Source organism: Zonotrichia leucophrys, unplaced genomic scaffold (assembly GCF_028769735.1).
Source record: "Zonotrichia leucophrys gambelii isolate GWCS_2022_RI unplaced genomic scaffold, RI_Zleu_2.0 Scaffold_232_80865, whole genome shotgun sequence".
In the NCBI taxonomy this organism is placed as follows: Eukaryota; Metazoa; Chordata; class Aves; order Passeriformes; family Passerellidae; genus Zonotrichia; species Zonotrichia leucophrys.
In genome coordinates this window covers 1-11,685 of record NW_026992437.1, presented here as the reverse complement: position 1 = coordinate 11,685, position 11,685 = coordinate 1, and the positions used below count along the sequence as shown (strand labels likewise).

The window sequence follows — 11,685 nt, the reverse complement described above, 5'->3', positions numbered from 1 at the left end:
AGGAGGCCAAGGCCAGCCAGACCTGTGGTCAGGGAGGAATCCTTGGATAGAAAGAATTTGGGAGCCAAAGCCAACTTTTGTCTATGGGCATCAGGACAAGAAGGACAGTTCTTTTCCATAGGAAGGAAAGTACAGAGCCTCAGTGTTTCAAAGGCAGATGAGAGCTGGCCCTCAGGAAACCAAGAGAACCTGGACAGACCTGGCAGCTTTTGTCTGGGAGCTATCCTTGGATATAAGGAGTTTTAGAGGCTGATTCTCAATTTTGGCTATGGATGCCTGGACTTCAGAGATGCTTTTTGCCATGAGAAGAAAAGCACAGGCCCCCAGGTGTTTTGAAAACAGATGAGAGGTGGCCCCCAAGAGGCCAAGGCCAGCACAGAGTGGGTTGTGTGAGGTCACAGGTAGGGCTATGACATCACAGAGTTTGTTGTGTGAAGTCACTGAGCAGCTACAGCATCATAGAGGGGATTCTGTGGCATCACAAAGCAGGCTGTGACATCATGGCATGGCTGGATGACATCATAGAGCTGGCTGTGAGGTCAAACTGTGTGTGCTGAGACATTAAAGAGTGTCAGTATGACATCACAGAGGGGGTTTTGTGACATCACTGAGGGGTTGTGACATCACACAGCTGTCTGTGAGATCATAGCGGAGGATGAGGGGCCACAGAGCAGACCCTGCCATCATAGAGGGTGGCTCTGTGACATCAGAGAGTAGGTTGTGGCATCACTGGGGGGACTGTGTAACATTGTGGTGGTTTGACCAGGAAGAAGTGGAATTCTGAGAGGCTGTGGTCAAACCAATGGATGCTTGGAGTTTGATATTGGCACCTGGTGTGACCAGTGGGGTTTGGACACACCTCCGAGAATACACAGGGGTTAAAAACCAGAGCTTCGGCCCTGGCAGGCTCTCTTGGGACGTCGAGGAGAAGAAGTCAGATCTCCCTCCCCTGTCCAGCCGCTGCTGCTGGGCGGGGGAGGGGCAGCCATGCGGTAGGCCCGGGGCCTGGACAGAGATGGGGGTGAGAAGGCCCTCGAGGATGGAAGGGTGGAGCAGCCCCAAGAGACATCGAGCAACCATTCCCCCCCCAGGAGGGAGAGAGGGGGAGAGCCGGTGTCTGAATGTGATAGCAGCCGGCCCAGGAGGAGAAAGGGGGGAGAAGGGTGCAGCCTAGCCGGCCGCAGCAGCAGCATGTGTGGGAGTATCGGCATCCTGGGACAGACAGAGAATGGAAGTTTTAACCCCTTTCTTACATGATTGGGGTCTTGCAAAAATGCTGATCCTCCTCGGAGCTGAATAAGAAGGGAGATAGGAGATGAGATGAGACAAGGACCTGGCCCGAAGAATGTGGAGATGACTGAGTGGGGAGAGATGACTGGAGTGGCCCTTTGGCTGGACTTTTCTTGTGGCCATGGACTCAGTGTGTTCCTGTGACACAGAGACTGCACTTAGGGGGAGGCAGTGCCTCAGAACCAGGAGAGTTCATCGTGGGGACCCCTCGGCCCCAGGGGGTTGGAAAAATATGGGGGGGACAGATGTCCCAAAGCAGAGACTGTGCCTTTTTGGAGTGAGACAAGGCATCCTTAAAACACATCCCCTAACAGCAGCTCTAGTCCATGCACAGTGGTGAGAGCACTGAGCATAGAAAGAAGATGCCACAAGTGGCAAAAAGACTTTTTCCGGGTGGTGCCGAGTGACATTGGAAGCACACGAAGTTTCAGCATGTTTCCAGAAGAAGCCTATGGAACAGGAAAGACTCCTCTCCTCTTCATAGACTGAAGTTTGAGTATACTAAAGTGTGGTGCCAAGCTAAGCAGTTAGCGATTTGAGAGAATGTATTAGATTGAGAAATTCTGGTAGTGGGGAAGAAGAAAGTGTTTTTTGTAAGGTTTTCAAGTTTTTTTTCTTTTCCTTATAGGTTTTTTCCTATTTTCCTGTAGTTTAAGTAATAAAGTGTTCTTTATGTTTAAGCTGGAGCCTGTTTTGCTTATTCCTAGTCACATCTCACAGCAGACCCCAGAGAGAAAGTGTTTTCATGGGAGCACTGGCTCTGTGCCAAGCCCAAACCATGACACTTGGGTTCCCTGCAGTCGGGGATGACCCCAAGAATCGTTTTTTCCCAGCCTGATGTTTCCAAGAAGGAGTCTGAATTCTTTGGCTCTGGTTTCCAAGGTTGTTTATTTTTTCTTATCTATAACATTTTTTCCCTGGCCTGCCAAGATCTTTTCAGCAGGTCAGACAGAGGCACACTCTCCATCCCAGGGCTGGTGTCTATATTTTATCCTATGAACTATGTGTACTTTATTTATCATTATTTTCCAATACCTAAAAACACACAGCAGGGGACTTTCAATCAAAACAAATGCACCTTTTATTGCATGCCCATAGCAAATGTAACAGAAGGATTAGAAAGGCGATAAAGGACAGAGAGAGAGAGAAAGGAGGGTTGGGTTGGGGGAATTGCTACCAACAGGGAGATGAAATCCTCGTGGTCTGGCCAATAGATCCATCTGGTCACGTCGGGGAGAATCTCAAAGTCTTTGGTTAACTCAGGGCTCTTTTATAATCTACCGCTGGGAGAGGAGCAGGACAGCACATGGAGGAAACAGTGGAGAATAAATCCATTGGGAACAGGCACAGACAGTCCAGGTCTGAACAGCACAAACCAGTGCCAGCAGTGAGCGGGGACCGTTGTTTCAGGACTGGTTCCTATGGGAAACATCCCGCTTCCCATGGCAGACATCCCGCTCCAGTCAGGCCAGCACCTCTGGGTTAGAATTTGAAGGGTCTCAGTCTCAGTCCTTGGGGAGGGCTTCAATCTCTGTCCTTGACTGTGGTCGTGAGGCAGATGAGGGATCTTTGGACTGTGTCCTACAGAATGCCATCCCAAAGCATAAAAAATTTATGCATTTTTCCAATACATTATATGTAATGAATTAATAAATGATAACTATGTTTTCTTGTTTATAATAGTATTATTCTATATTTGTATTACCAAATTTTAATTTTTATATTAAAAAAAACATATTTTTTTGCAAGCAAAAAATTTATTGGTCATTGGTTCTAAGTAACACGATTCCCTTCATCAATTCATTAACCAGTGTGCTATTGATTTTTCTATCTTTATGGTAATTAGTCCTATTTTCAATCCTTTTGTCATCTTTTTTTCATTTTCACAGAAAGGGTAAAAGGGGCCACTTCGGGGTCCATGGAGAACTTTCTGGGGCACGTTTGTGGCAGTTTTGGGTCTGGGGAGGGAATTCAGAGAGAACTTAGGGTCTGGAGGACACTTGGGGGAGCCGGGTGGGCACTTGGAGGGGCACTCAGGGATTCTGAAGGACAGTTCGGGGTCCGGGGCAGCACTTGGGGGTCCAGGGGGACCCTTGGAGGTCAGGGAGGGGAATTTGGGGCCCTTCGGAGTCCGGGCGGGCCCTTGGAGGGCTCTAATGGGGCTTTCAGCGGCGTGGAGATTGATGGGAGTTGTAGGCGCAAGTCTAATACAGTTTAACCGAGCCGCGGAGCATCATGGGAGTTTGTGGCGCAGTTGCAATGGCTCCCAGTGTAGGCGCAGGGCATGACGGGAGATGAAGTCCCGGCTGAAACAGCACTGGACATGCGCCGCGGAGCATGATGGGAGCCGTAGTCGCGGAAGTGGCTCCAGCCCTTGGTTTGGGGGTCCGGGAAGGGTCCTGGCTGACACTTCTGCGTCCGAGCCGTGACTTGAGATCCTCGGGTAAACATAAACTGTTCGGGAGCACTTGCGGGGAGCTCCGGGAGCTCTAACCGGGCTCTTTAGGGCGGGGGGCTCGGCAGGAATTTTAGGCGCGGGACTGTTCTGAGGGGCTCTGGGGCCGCGGCGGGGGAGAGGAGATGAATTCCCAGAAGTGGCTGTACCGGGCATCTGTGGGGTCGGGAGCACTCAGGGGGTCCGGGGACGCTTTTGGGGGCTCCCGAATGGGCGCTGAGGGGGCATTGAGGGATCCTGGAGGGTCTGGCGGACACTTAATGAATGGACAAAGCAGTGGCGGGTCCCGGGCTTCTGTGGAGCGCAGGGCATGACGGGCGTTGTAGTCCCGGCTCCAAAGAGGCTCAATGGGGCCGCGGGGCATGACGGGAGTTGCAGGCAAAAAAAAACAAAAAAGTGAGGCCAATATCAGACACCGCTTCCGAGATCCTAAACCAGGCGCTGATTGGCTTTGGGCGGTGATGGGCGGCAGTCTCGGCAAATGGGATGCGGTGGAGACGGGAACAGCCCATTCAACTTCTCCAGTCGCTCCCAGTAGAGCCCAGTTCTTCCCCAGTACAGACCAACACAACCCCATTACAGCCCAGTTCATCCCAAGTAGAACCTAGTACAACCCCAGTGCCTCTCCTGTCCCTCCCAGTACAGCCCAGTCCCTCCCAGTTCCCCCCCAATATCATTCACAGGATGCCCCAGTGTCTCCAGTCTTCCCCGCAATGGCCCCATTGTCCCCAGTATGTCCCAGTCCTCCCCAGTGTCACTCCCAGTATGTCCCAGTGTCTCCCACAGCGTTCCCAGTGTCCCCAGTATGTCACAGTCCTCCCCAGTGTTTCCAAGGACAGTTTCATTTCTCACGGTGGCCGTGGCAGCCAAACCCAGCAGTGGGGTCAGTGCAGTGCCCAGGGCCACAGCCCCTTGCAGTGGCCCAGTGCAGCTTGGGCTGATGATCCACCCTCACAGCTGGCCCAGGGCAGCTCTGCAGTACCTTTGGTGGCACCTGGGGCTGGCACACACCTGAGCAGTGTGTCTGTTTGCACTGGGGAAACTCAGCAGTTTGAGATTGCTGCAAAAAGTACAAAAAGGGAAAACCCCTCTCAGGCTGGGTGCAGCCAGCTCTGCAAGCACAGCAGGGCCCAGGGCAGTGAGGACAGACAGGATGGGGCTGGGCAATGTGGAGCAAGGTTGTCCACACTGGGTCAGAGCTCCAGGCACAGCTTCTGTGAGCAGGCCAGAGCTGCTGAGGAGAGACCCTGGGTCAATATCAATTACAGAATGATGCAATCACCTCTGCTCTAAAGAGAAATTTAATCAAAGACACCCTTTAAAAAAGGAATGCATATTTTATTACTGCTCTTTGAAAACTTTCTCTATAACTGGACTAGGAAAACTTTAATGACCCTCTCAGGGCTTTGCTGTTGTTTACATCAGACACAGTCTTTGAGAGTCAATAACACAAAGTTAAATTTAAACTCCAAATTTTCTTACAGTTTTAATGCCTTCCCCTGAGGGACACCACTGGGAAAGAGTCCCCAGGTTCCAGGAGGCAGTGATTACAGCTGGAGACAAACAAGGCAAAGGTGTCTCTGGTGCTGAGCAAACCTGGATGTGTTTGAGGAATGCAAAGGGCCAAGGCCTGAGCCCCAGCCCCTGGCCAGGCAGATCCTGTCCCTCCCTCCTTGCTCAGGGCTCTTCCCGGGATGGGCACTGGCATGTGGGGATGTGCAATGGCAAGGGCAGGAGCATGGGGCGGCCCCTGCCAGGCTGCTGAGCTGGGACAAGGAGGCAATGAGGCCCCAGCCCTGCAAGGGTCACTTGTCTCCTGCTCCTGCCTCAGGCCCAGGCCCAGCAGCCATGGCCAAAGTGCTGCTCAAGTTGGCTCTGGCAGTGCTGTCTTGCAGCTGCTGCCCATCCCTGTGCCCTGTGCAGCCCAGGCTGTCCCACGGTGTCCCTGCCCTGCGCCTCTGTCCCTGCAGGCTGTCGGCATCCCCCGGCTGCCCCACCTGGCTGGGCCCTTCCTTTGCTGACAGCTCTGCCTCCTGCCTGCCTCTGCCTGCCCACACAGAGCCAGGGGCTGATACCCAAAGGGTTCATTCAGTTTTTACTGTGCCTGTGAACTTTCAGCACAGGAATAAGGTATGCAGGGGCTGCTTTCCCAGCAGGAATGTTTGGAAGAGAAGATGAAGACATCTGGCTGAAGGGTGCAGGGACAGAGAAAACAAGGACTGAATCTGGGAACTTGGGGTGGGTTTTATGGAAATGGATGAATTGTAATTCACATTAAGTGGCTGTATATAAGCAACACACTGGTAGAATCACATGTCCATGTGAGGTTGGGAGTTATCCCTGACTAGAGCTCAGGCCTGAGTAAATGACACCGTCTGAAATAGCAAATTCATGTACAGAGACAAAGCAGCTCTGTGCTCAGTGGAGTGGAAACTGAGGACAGCAGAGGAGACCTGGGATGGATTGAAGGAAAGTTTCATAGATATGGATCCTTTTGGCACAATAGAGTACAGCCAGAGAAAGAAAGAATTAATGCAAAGGGCAGATAGGGAGAGCCAGACAGGACCCAAACAGAAAGGAATTTCCCTGCCAGGGCAGGGCTGTAGTGCAGCATGGCCCCAGAAGGAGCCTTTGTGTGGGCAGGCAGAGGCAGGTAGTTGTGTCCCTCAGTGGCAGCCATTAAAACTTCAAGAAAATTTGGAGTTTAAATTTAACTTTGAGTTCTTGAGAAGTTTTTTCAAGACACTTTTAAGGACTGAGTGTGATGTAAACAACAGCAAAGCCCTGAGAGGGTCATTAACGTTTTCCTAGTCCAATTATGGAGAAAGATTTCAAAGAGCAGTAATAAAATATACATTCCTATTTTAAAGGGTGTCTTTGATTAAATTTCTCCTTAGAGCAGAGGTGATTGCAGCATTCTGTGATTGATATTGACCCAGGGTCTCTCCTCAGCAGCTCTGGCCTGCTCACAGAAGCTGTGCCTGGAGCTCTGACCCAGTGTGGACAACCTTGCTCCACATTGCCCAGCCCCATCCTGTCTGTCCTCACTGCCCTGGGCCCAGCTGTGCTTGCAGAGCTGGCTGCACCCAGCCTGAGAGGGGTTTTCCCTTTTTGTACTTTTTGCAGCAATCTCAAACTGCTGAGTTTCCCCAGTGCAAACAGACACACTGCTCAGGTGTGTGCCAGCCCCAGGGGCCACCAAAGGTACTGCAGAGCTGCCCTGGGCCAGCTGTGAGGGTGGATCATCAGCCCAAGCTGCACTGGGCCCCTGCAAGGGGCTGCGGCCATGGGCACTGCACTGACCCCACTGCTGGGTTTGGCTGTCACGGCCACCGAGAGACATTAAACTGTCCTTGGAAACACTGGGGAGGACTGGGACATACTGGGGAACACTGGGAACGCTGTGGGAGACACTGGGACATACTGGGAGTGACACTGGGGAGGACTGGGACATACTGGAGACACTGGGGCCATTGCGGAGAAGACTGGGGACACTGGGGCATCCTGTGAATGACACTGGAGGGAACTGGAAGGGACTGGGAATAAACTCAGGGTTATTGGGAGGGACGGGGCTGTACTGGGAGGGACTGGAGGGGTACTGGGGTTGAACTGGGTTCTACTTGGGATGAACTGAGCTGTACTGGCATTGCACTGGTCTGTACTGGGGATGAACTGGGCTGTATTGGGGGGGACTGGAGAAGTTGATGGGCTGTTCCCGCCTTTGCCACATCCCATTTGCCGAGGCTCCCGCCCGTCATCACTCGAAGCCAATCAGCGCCAGAGATCGGAGACTCGGGGACGGTGCCTATCTCAGCCACAACTCCCGTCATGCCCCGCGGCCCAATTGAGCCCCATTGGAGCCGGGACTACAACGCCCGTCATGCCCCGCGCTCCACAGAACCACTGGGATCGGCCCCCCATTTGTCCCTTAAGTGTCCCCCAGACCCTCCAGGATCCCTCACTGCCCCCTCAGCGCCCATTCGGGAGCCCCCAAAAGCGTCCCCGGATCCCCTGAGTGCTCCCGACCCCACAGATGCCCGGTACAGCCACTTCTGGGGATTCATCTCCTCTCCTCCCCCGCGGCCCCAGAGCCCCTCAGAACACAGTCCTGCGCCTAAAACTCCTGCCGTGCCCCCGCCCTAAAGAACCTTGTTAGAGGTCCTCGAACTCCCCGCAAGTTCTCTCGAACCGCTTACGTTCCCCCGAGGATCTCAAGTCGCGGCTTGGACGCAGGAGTCTCCCCCCAGAGCCTTCCCGGACTCCCAAACAAAGCGTTCGAGCCATTTCCGGGACTACGGCTCCCATCATGCTCTGCGGCGCATGTCCAGTGCTGTTCCAGCCGGGACTTCATCTCCCGTCATGCCCTGCGCCCCACTGAGAGCCATTGCAGCTGCGTCTCGGACTCCCGTGATGCTCCGCGGCCATGTTAAACTGCATTAGACCCGCGTCTACAACTCCCATCACACCCCACGCCCCATTGAAGCTTGTCAGGGCCCCCCAAGGGCCCGCCCGGATCCCGAAGGGCCCCAAATTCCCCTCCCTGACCTCCAAGGAACCCCCTGGACCCCCAAGTGCTGCCCCGGACCCCGAACTGTCCCTCAGAATCCCTGAGTGCTCCTCCAAGTGCCCACTCGGCTCCCCCAAGTGTCCTCCAGTCCCTCAAGTTCTCTCTGAATTCCCTCTCCAGACCCCAAACTGCCACAAATGTGCCCCAGAAATGTCACCAGAGACCCCAAAGTGGCCTTTTTTACCTTTTCTGTGAAAATGATAAAAAGGATTACAAAAGGATTTAAAATGGGGCTAATTAGCATTAAGGAGAAATCAAGAGCCACACTGGACAGTGAATTAATGAAGGGAATCGTGTTACTTAGAACCAATGACCAATAAAATTTTTGCTTTCTAAAATGGTATGGGTTTTTTAATATAAACATTCAAATTTGGTAATACAAATATAGAATAATAATACTATAAATAAGAAAAATAATTCAGTTAATTTTCTTTTAAGGGGAGATGAATAATTGTTTTTATGTTTTGCGACGCCAGTCTGTAAGAGATGGTCCAAAGATCCCTCATGTGCCTCACAGCCGCCGTCAAGGACAGAGATTGAAGCGCTCCCCAAGGACTGAGACTGAGACCCTTCAAATTCTAACCCAGAGGTGCTGGCCTGACTGGAGCGGGATGTCTGCCATGGGAAGCGGGATGTTTCCCATAGGAACCAGTCCTGAAACAACGGGCCCTGCTCACTGCTGGCACCGGTTTGTGCTGTTCAGAACTGGACTGTCTGTACCTGTTCCCAATGGGTTTATTCTCCACTGTTCCCTCCATGTGCCGTCCTGCTCCCTCCCAGTGGTAGATTATAAAAGAGCCCTGAGTTAACCAAAGGCTTTGAGACTCTCCCCGACGTGATCAGACAGAACTATTGGCTGGACCACGAGGATTTCATCTCTCTGTTGGTAGCTATTCCCCTCACCCAACCCTCCTTTCTCTCTCTCTCTCTGTCCTTTATCTCCTTTCTAATCCTTCTGTTGCATCTGCTGTGGGAACACAATAAAAGGTGCATTTGTTTTGATTAATACTGAAAGTCCCCTCCTATGTGTCTTTAGGTATTGGAAAATAATGAAAAATAAGCTACACATAGTTCATAGTATAAAATGTAGGCACCAGCCCAGGGGCAGGGAGTCTGCCTCTGTCTGACCTCTGGCAGGCCAGAGAAAAAAATTTTATAAATAAGAAACAATAAAGAACCTTGGAAACCAGAGCCGAAGAATTCAGACTCCTTCAAAACACCAGGCTGGGAAAAAGGGATTCTCAGGGTCATCCCTGACCACAGGGAACCGGAGATTGGCCTTCTGGGCTACCTGGGTCAACATTAGAGTAAATCTGGAAGTTTTCCTCTAGCCCATTAAGCCATGGTGCTGGGGTCTCGTCTTTTTTCTGGTTGCTGTCAAAGGCTAATCTGGTATTACTCCCTCTAGGCACTGATTCTTTTATCCCTCTGGTCATCATGGACTGTAATCTCTCATATTCCTTCTCCCCTCTTCTATATTAGGGTCCCAGTCAGGCTCCACTGAAGGCATTTTTTGGTCACCTGGGGGCCAGGGTTGGTTTTCTCGCTCCCAAATTTTCATTCTTGCAGTTCTTATTAATCAAGGCTCTTCTGGGGAAAATAGGATGTTAAAGATGAAGTTCAGTTCTCCCCATGGATAAATATCAGGGCTAAAAGTGGATCAATTTGATTTGCTATTCCGACTGGCTCTTCCACTAAATTTCACAATTCTTTTTTAAAGTTTAAAACTTCGGATGCAGTCAAAGGAGCATTTACAAATCCAGTCTCACTGACCACCCCGCCCATCTGAACTTCTCTGAGGGGGAACAATTTTTCCACTTCAGCCACTTTCAATAGGTTGTAACAGCATCAGCTGTGGAGGCTGACTGGGTAACTTCACTCTTGGGCATGAGATTCTGAGATGTTGTTTGGCTTCTCATTTGTGCTGGGGGAGGCAGAGCAGGAGCTTGCTGGTGAATAAGGGGTGCATGAGATGGTAGAGGTAAGGGAAGAGTAGAGAAGGGTAAAGAGAGTAAGGAGAGGGTTGAGGGAAAGGTGGTGGAGGTATAACTGTGTTAGGAGGTGGTAAAGGAATGACAGCTGAGAGAGGAGGAGGAATTGGGTCCACGGAAAGAGGAACTGGATGAAGGATTTGAGGTACTGCAAGGGTAGGAGGGAGGTAAGTGATCAAGGAGGTCCCAGTTTTTGTTAGCCTTCCCAGCCACTTTTTCTTCTTTTACTTTACTAGCTTGCTTTCCCTCTTTTAATTTATAGACTCTTGCATTTTCCTCCTCTGAGGTGTACTTTAGCCAACAGGTGACGTTCTGAATGTGATGGGCCTTTTGCAGGAACTTGAGGCAAAACAGAAGTTACATCACCTTTGGACAGAGAGGCAAGTAACTCAGGAAATGTTTAAGGATGTTGTTAGGTCATGCAGAAAGAAAATCAGAGAGGTGAAAGCTTAAGGCTTAACCAGGCCACTTCTGTGAAGGATAATAAAAATGTTTCTATAAATAGATTAATGGCAAAAAGAGGTACAAGGACAATCTCCATCCATTATTGGGGGAGATGTGGTTACCAAATATGAGGGAAAGGATGAGGTACTTAACCCCTTCTTTGCCTCAGTTTTCAAGAACAAAACAGGTTGCACTTAGGGGAAGTGTTCTCCTGAGCTGGTGGATGGGCACAGGGAGCAGAGCAGCCCCCTGTAAACCAGGAGGAAGCAGCTGGGGACCTGCTGAGCCACTCAGATGCTCACAGGTGCCTCTGGGAGCAGATGGGATCCATCCCAGGGGGATGAGGGAGCTGTGGATGAGCTCCCCAAGCTGCTCTCCATCATTTACCATCAGTGCTGGCTCAGCAGGGAGGTCCCAGAGTACTGGAGGTGCCAGTGTGAGCCCATCCCCAAGAAGGGCTGGAAGGAGGATCTGGGGAACTCCAGGCCTGTCAGCCTGACCTGGGTGCCTGGCAAGGTTATGGAACAGATCACCCTGAGTGCCATCCCAGGGCACCCACAGGATGGCCGAGGGATCAGAGCCAGCCAGCGTGGATTTCAATATCTGCACTGATGATCTGCATAAGGGGACTGGATCCAGCATGAGGAACTTTGCAGATGACACCAAGTTGGGTGTGAGTGTGGATCTGCTGCAGGGTAGGAGGGCTCTGCAGAGGGACCTGGACAGGCTGGATCCAGGCCCCAAATCCAACAAGGTGAGGTTGAACAAGACCAAGTGCCAGGTCCTGCACTTTGGCCACAATGACCCCTGCAGTGCTACAGGCTGGGGACAGAGTGGCTGGATAGCAGCCAGGCAGAAAGGGACCTGCAGGGACTGATGGACAGCAGGCTGGACATGAGCCAGCATTGTGCCCAGGTGGGCAAGAAGGCCAATGGCTC

The 11,685-nt window shown here is 51.7% G+C and overlaps 1 long non-coding RNA gene across 1 annotated transcript; it reads left to right on the top strand.

The window, feature by feature from the left end:
- The first annotated feature begins 7,700 nt into the window (after nt 1-7,700).
- Nucleotides 7,701-9,318, top strand: LOC135441305 (uncharacterized). The gene is made up of 2 exons (XR_010438461.1): nt 7,701-8,652; nt 8,751-9,318. It is a non-coding gene; the product is annotated as an uncharacterized LOC135441305 (long non-coding RNA).
- Nucleotides 9,319-11,685: the final 2,367 nt, after the last annotated feature.